General features: G+C 38.4%; 1 pseudogene; it reads left to right on the top strand.

Annotated features, from left to right (window-relative positions):
- The first annotated feature begins 277 nt into the window (after positions 1-277).
- LOC122687389 lies at positions 278-5,178 on the top strand (annotated as a pseudogene).
- Positions 5,179-7,363: the final 2,185 nt, after the last annotated feature.

A 7,363-nucleotide genomic window follows, 5' to 3' on the forward strand; every position in this document is an offset into this window, starting at 1 on the left:
ATATGTCTCAACATGCTTGGTGGCAGGATTCATCTGGGTTCAGGTATTTCTGGTGTTCTCGTGATACAGGCTTTTCAGAAACTTACAACGCTAGGCCGTTTACTCAAGGGAAGAAAATTATTTGGTTTAAGCTATAGAATTTTTTTTAAGAGCTGCTGCTATGATCACACCTGCCCTTTATAATCTTTACATTTCAATCTCTGAAAAAAGAAAAGCAGGATTTTCACTCTATTTATGTGCATCAGAGAAGTGCAACAAAACATTTCAGGGAAACACTATGGCAGACAACCTGCTCAATGGCAGCAATGTGTTTGATGTGGGCTCTGGACACAAGGCAAATTCTCATAGTTGGGAAATGACAACTGATGCTTTTGCCAAAGCCTGCCAGCAGCTGACGACCCTGACCTCCCTAATTCTGAGTTCACGTCTCTCAGCGGTGGTTCCCTGTGTACGTAAGTGCCCTACCAGAGTTATCTGGGTGGGTGGTCTGTGGAGTAGATGGAATTTATGGCCAGTTTTGCTCACAGACGGGCAACTACTTCAAATGCTATTGCTTGATGTTTGATTGTGGAAAGGGACCTGGTTAATTCTCCCCAGAATCAAATCAAACACTAATATTATGAGGCTATGGTTACTATTAGTATAACTCCCTTATGAGCAGGCGGAAGACTTACCAACACACAATAAATCCTTCAGACCCAAAGTGAAAAAGCAATCACTTTTTGCCACTTCCAAAATAAAAGAGGAAAGAAGAATGTCAGATGCCACCCTGTGTAAACCAATAGACAGCTTCTCTTTTCTCCCAAGAGTTCTATTCTCTCTCTAAAGTTCTAATGTATATCAAATCACTGCATAATATTTCTCAAAACTTTGAATGTCGATAAAAATTTCAAAACAAAAACTATTTATTTTTGAAAAATCTTTTCTCATTGTGAAAATAATTATACACTTACAATACAAAGCCATTACACCTTCAATTTAGAAAATGTAAATTCCCTTGGAAGAGTAATACCATAAAGTATTGACATCATTTTCACTCAGTGTGAATGAAGGCTATGAGAACTATAGCTTTAACTGGGAGGAACAAGGAATTAAGACATCTACTCATTAAGGAAGAACAGAAGACTGAAAGTAAAGGGATAGAAAAAAAAATAACCCATGCAAATGGAAATGGAAAGACAGCTGGTATAGCAGTACTCATACAAGAAAAAACAATTCTGTACAAAAGACAAACATGAGAATTATATAATGATTAAGGGGTCAATACAAGAAAAGAATATAGCATTTATAAATATATATGCATTTAATATGTTGTTGCTGTTTAGGTGCTAAGTCGTGTCCAACTCTTTGCTAACCCACGGACTGTAGCACACTAGGCTCCTCTGTCCTCAACTATCCTCCAGAGTTTGCTCAAATTCATGTCCATTGAGTCGATGATGCTATCTAACCATCTCATCTTCTGGCAACCCCTTCTCCTTCTGCCTTCAATTTTTCCCAGCATTAAGGTTCTTTCCAATGAGTTGGCTCTTGACATCAGGTGGCAAAAGTGTTGGATCTTCAGCATCAGTCCTTCTGATGAACATTCAAGTTTGATTTTATTTAGGGTTGACTGGTTTTATCTCCTTGCAGTCCAAGGAATCTTCAGTCTAAGTCAAGAGCCTTCTCCAGCATCACAATTCGAAAGCATCCATTCTTCGACCCTCAGTCTTCTTTATGGTTCAACTTTCACATCTGTACATGACTACTGGAAAAACCATAGCTTTGACTATATGGAACTTTGTCAGCAAATTGATGGCTCAGCAAATTGATGTCTCAGCAAAGTGATGAATTATCTAGGTTTGTCATAGCTTTCCTGCCAAGGAGTAGGGTCTTTTAATTTCATGGCTACAGTCACTGAACTTAGTAATTTTGGAGCCTAGGAAAATAAAATCTATCACTTCTTTCACTCTTTCCCTTTCTATTTGTCATGGAGAGATAGGATCAGATGCCATGATCTTAGTCTTTTTAATGTTGAGTTTTAAGCCAGCTTTTTCACTCTCCTGTTTTACCCTCATCAAGAAGATCCTTAGTCCTTCACTTTCCACCGTTAGAGTGGTATCATCTGCATATCTGAGGTTATTGATATTTCTTCTGGCAATCTTGATTCCAGCTTGTGATTCACCCAGCCCAGTATTTCACATGGCATACTCTGAATAGAAGTTAAATAAGCAGGGTGACAATACACAGCCTTGCTGTACTCCTTTCCCAATTTGACCTAGTCAGTTGTTCCATGTCTAGATCTAAATATTGCTTCTTGACCCACATACAGGTTTCTCAGGAGACACGTAAGGTGGTCTGGTATTCCCATCTCTTGAAGAATTTTCCACAGTTTGCTGTGATCCACACAGTCAAAGGCTTTAGCATAGTCAATGAAGCAGAAATAGATGTTTTTCTGGAACTCCTTTGTTTTCTCCATGATCCAAAAAATGTTGGCAATTTAATCTCTGGTTCCTCTGCCTTTTCTAAACCCAGTTTGCATATCTAGACGTTCTCAGTTCATGTACTGCTGAAGCCTAACTTGAAAGATTTTGAGCATAACCTTGCTGGCATGTGAAATGAGTGCAACTGTACAGCAGTTTCAACATTCCATGGCATTGTCCTTCTTTGGGATTGGAATGAAACCTGACCTTTTCCAGTCCTGCGGCCACTGCTGAGTTTTCCAAATTTGCTGACATATGGAGGGCAGCACTTTAACAGCATCATCTTTTAGGATTTGAAATAGCTCAGCTGGAATTCCATCACTTTCACTAGCTTTGTTCACAGTGATGCTTCCTAAGGCCCACTTGATTTCACACTCCAGGATATCTGGCTCTAAAAGATCAATGAAACCATGATGAGTGACCACACCATCATGGTTATCCAGGTCATTAAGATCCTTTTTGTACAGTTCTTCTGTGTATTCTTGCCACCTCTTCCTAATCTCTTCTGCTTCTGTTAGGTCCTCACTGTTTCTGTCTTTTATGGTGCCCATCCTTACAAGAAAATTTCCCATGATATCTCCAATTTTCTTAAAGAGATCTCTAGTCTTTCCCATTCTATTGTTTTCCTCTATTTCTTTGCATTGTTCATTTAAGAAGGCTTTCTCCTCTCTCTTTTCTTTGCATTCAGTTGGGTGTATCTTTCCCTTCTTCCCACATCTTTTGCTCTCTCTATTTTTTCAGCTATTTGTAAAGCCTCTTCAGATAGCCACTTTGCCTTCTTGCATTTCTTTTTCTTTAGGATAGTTTTGGTCACTGCCTCCTGTACAATATTACAAATTTCCGTCCATAGTTCTTTAGGTACTCTGTCTACCAGGTCTAACCCCTTTAATATCAGAGCATCTAAATATGTAAAGCAAATACTAGCAGACATAAAGGAAGAAATTGATAGTAATACAATAATAGTAGGATACTTGCATATACCACTTAGATCAATGGACAGGCCATCTGTTTAGATGAAAGGAAGTAGTGGCTTTAATAAGGCATTAATAAGGAAGTAGTGAAAAAAAATAAGGAAGTAGTGGCTTTAATTACACATTACACCACATAGACTTAATAGATATCTGAAGCTTCCCAAGTGTCGCTAGTGGTCAAGAACCTGCCTGCCAATGCAGGAGACTTAAGAGATTCTTATGGGAATCTCTTATGGGTTTGATCCTTGGGTTGGGAAGATCCCCAGGAGGACAGCATGGCAACCCACTCCAGTATTCTTGCCTGGGGAATCCCATGGACAGAGGAGCCTGGAGGGCTACAGTCCATAGGGTCACAAAGAGTCAAACATGGACTGAGCATGCATGGAGCACGCATGGAGAACATGCCATCAAACAAACAAAAACCCAGAATACACACTTTTTTCAAGTGCACATGGAATTTTCTCCAGGATAGATAACATGGTGGCCACAAGTCTCAATAAGTTTAAAAAACTGAAATTATATTAAATATCATTTCCAACCACAGCAGTATGAAACTAGAAATCAATTACAGGAAGAAAAATGGAAAAAAACATAAACATGTAGAGATTAATCATGTTACTAATAAAATGAATCAGCAAAGAAATGAAAGAGGAAATCAAAAAATACCTTGAGATGAATGAAAACAGAAGTTAAACTTTTCAAAATCTATAGGATACAGCAAAAACAGTTCTAAGAAGAAAGTTTATAGCAAAATAGGCCTACCACAAGAAACATGAAAAACCTAAAATAAACAACCTAACTTTCCATCTGACAGATTTGGAAAAGGCCCAAACTTAAGGAAGGAAACAATATAGTTCAGAGCAGAAATAAATAAAATAAAGCTCCCAAAAAACACACAATAAAAAATATCAGTGAAACTAAGAACTGGTTTTATGAAAATATAAACAACATTGATAAGCCTTCAGCCAGACTTACTAAGAAAAAAAGAGAGCCTAAATAAACAAAATTAGAGGTGAAAAAGAATGAAGTAAAAGAAAAAGCCACATGCTTCATAAAGTGGCCAGTCCACCATGGTATGGTTTAAGATTGTTACCTAGTGGAAAGGTTTATGGAGAAAATATTGTCTCAATACTTAAAGTATAACTTGAAGGTCATTACTTTCTTCTGATTAAATCTCCACTTAATGCTCCTGAAAATAAAATATACTACTGAAATACTGTTTGAGTGCTTCATGGCTCATATAGAGCCACGCAGGCTATGCTTGCATTAACAACATGCTGAGCATCAAAACAAGAAGGAAAACTGACCATGACTGGTATTGAGATGGAGTCACTCCCGCCCTTTCTCTGGCTATAGGACATGTGATTGGCAGCTGAAGTAGGCACATTCCAATCACAAGGAAAGCTGTACTGTATTTCATCCAGCAATTGCTGAGAGGCCAAGAAGTAGGAATTCCTCTAGAGCAATCCCTGGAAACAGCTATGGAAGTAAAGGAGTTTATAGTTATATTTGCCCAGATTTAGTAAAAGAATTTAACAGCTATGACACAAAGAGGCCTAAGTACAATGGAATCAAGGCGAAATCTCAAAGAAAGACTTTTCCCTTGATGTTGGTTATGACAGATCCTTGGAACCTGAAATCTTTTTTTCATCCAGACTTCGCCAATTTAGACTTTACTTACCTAAGAAGTAGTAGATGAGGTAATTCAGCATTATCTTATTGATGTCAGAGTTCCCTTAAGTGAGTAAGAATACTGACCTCACTTAACTGGACCTGTAGAGATTTTGAGTGTCACTTTTATATTTTGAAGGAAAAAATGACCAAGTAAACGATATATTTCAGAAAGGAGCCTCATACACAACAATGTGAATGGATTTAATGCCACTGATTAGAACACTTAAAATGGCTAAAATGTAAATTTCATGCTATATGTTACCACAGTAAAAGAAATATATATATTTTTTTAATTTAAGTGGCCTCATGACACTTGCCATTATTTATTCATGGGACTAGGAATGCCAGTAATCAGGAAATGCTACCAACCACACTGAAAGAAAATTGGTTTTTGCTGCAAGTGTTTTTATAGCTGAGAAGCTAGTACAGTTGACCCTTGAACAACAAGGGTTTGAACTGTGCAGGTCCACTTATATATGGATTTTTTCAACAGTAAATGCTACAGTTCTACACATTCTGTAGTTGATTGAATTTGTAGATATGCAATCACATATGTGGAAGAACCACATATATAAAGGAACTACAAAGCGCTCACTATAACTTATGTTTTTGAGTGAATAGAGGGTCCACACCCCTACCCCCATATTGTCCAAGAACCAACCGTGTATTTGATTAAGTCTAATTCCTTGGACTCCTTCTTGCTAAAAATTAATTAATTAATAAAGACAGCCTGTTGTATCTTTTTTTAAAATCAATACTCCAACATTCAGGTATTACTATACCAGTTTAAGCCTGTGTTTACTGAAATTTTTTCTGGTTCATGTCTTAAGCAGATGCCACTGACCCAACCTATGAGAGGCAGACATGTAGTGTTTGCTCAGACAAATTTTCTAACCCTCTCCTATGGCAGAAATGGGGCAGACTGGCAAAGCCAATTACATCTCTATTAGCTGATTTGAGGTGACTCTAATGGATCTGTTCCCTCTCTGCTCTTTTTTTCTTTTCTCTTCCTCTCTTTTCCTTTTTTTTTTGGGGGGGGGGGGTTGTTGGGCTTTGTGTCTGGCTTCTTTCACTTAATAAAGTGTTTTCAAGGTTTTTCCACCTGTACCATGAATCTGCTAGCAAGGTTATGTTCAAAATCCTTCAAGCCAGGCTTCAGCAATATGTGAACCAAGAACTTCCAGATTTACAAACTGGGTTTAGAAAACTCAGAGGAACCAGAGATCAAATTCCAACACTAATTGGATCATGCAATAAGCAAAGGAGTTCCAGAAAAATGTTCTGCTTCATTTACTATGCTAAATCCTTTGACTGTGTGAATCACAACAAAAGAAAATTCTTAAAGAGATGGGAATACCAGACAACCTTATTAGTCTCCTGAGAAACTTACATGTGAGTCAAGAAGCAACACTTAGAACTGGACATGGAACAACTGACTGGTTAAAAATTGGGAAAGGAGTACAAGGCTATATTGTTACCCTGGTTATTTAACTTATATTCAGGATGCATCATGTGAAATGCTGAACTGAATCAATCATAAATTGGAATCAAAAGTGCTGGGAGAAATATCAATAACCTAACGTAACAAGATGACACCATCCTAATGGCAGAAAGCGAGGAGGAACTAAAGAGCCTCTTGATTAGGGTGAAAGAGGAGAGTGAAAAAGCTGGCTTGAAATTCAGCATTCAAAAAACTAAGATGATGGCATCCAGTCCCATGATTTCATGGCAAATAGATGGGGAGAAATGGAAACCGTGACAGACTTTATTTTCCTGGGCTCCAAAATCGCTGCACATGGTACCTGCAGCCGTGAAATTAAAAGACACTTGGGTTTCCCTGATGGCCCAGACAGTAAAGAGTCTGCCTGCCATGCAGGAAACCCAGGTTTTATACCTGGGTCAGGAAAATCCTCTGGAGAAGGGAGGAGCAAGCCACTCCAGTATTCTTGCCTGGAGAATTCCATGGACAGGGGAGCCTGACGGGCTACATTCCATAGGGTCGCAAAGAGTCAGACACAGCTGAGCAACTAATACTGCTCCTTGGAAGGATAGCTATGACAGTCCTAGACAGCATATTAAAAAGCAGAGACATCGCTTTGCTGACAAAGGTCCGTATAGTCAAAGCTATCGTTTTTTCAGTAGTCACGTACAGATTGTGAGTTAGACCATAAAGAAGGCTGAGTACAAAGATGTGATGCTTTCAAGTTGTGGTGTAAGAGAAGACTTGAGGGTCCCTTGGACAGCAAGAAGATCAAACCA

Source organism: Cervus elaphus, chromosome 31 (genome assembly GCF_910594005.1).
Source record: "Cervus elaphus chromosome 31, mCerEla1.1, whole genome shotgun sequence".
NCBI classification, from domain to species: Eukaryota; Metazoa; Chordata; class Mammalia; order Artiodactyla; family Cervidae; genus Cervus; species Cervus elaphus.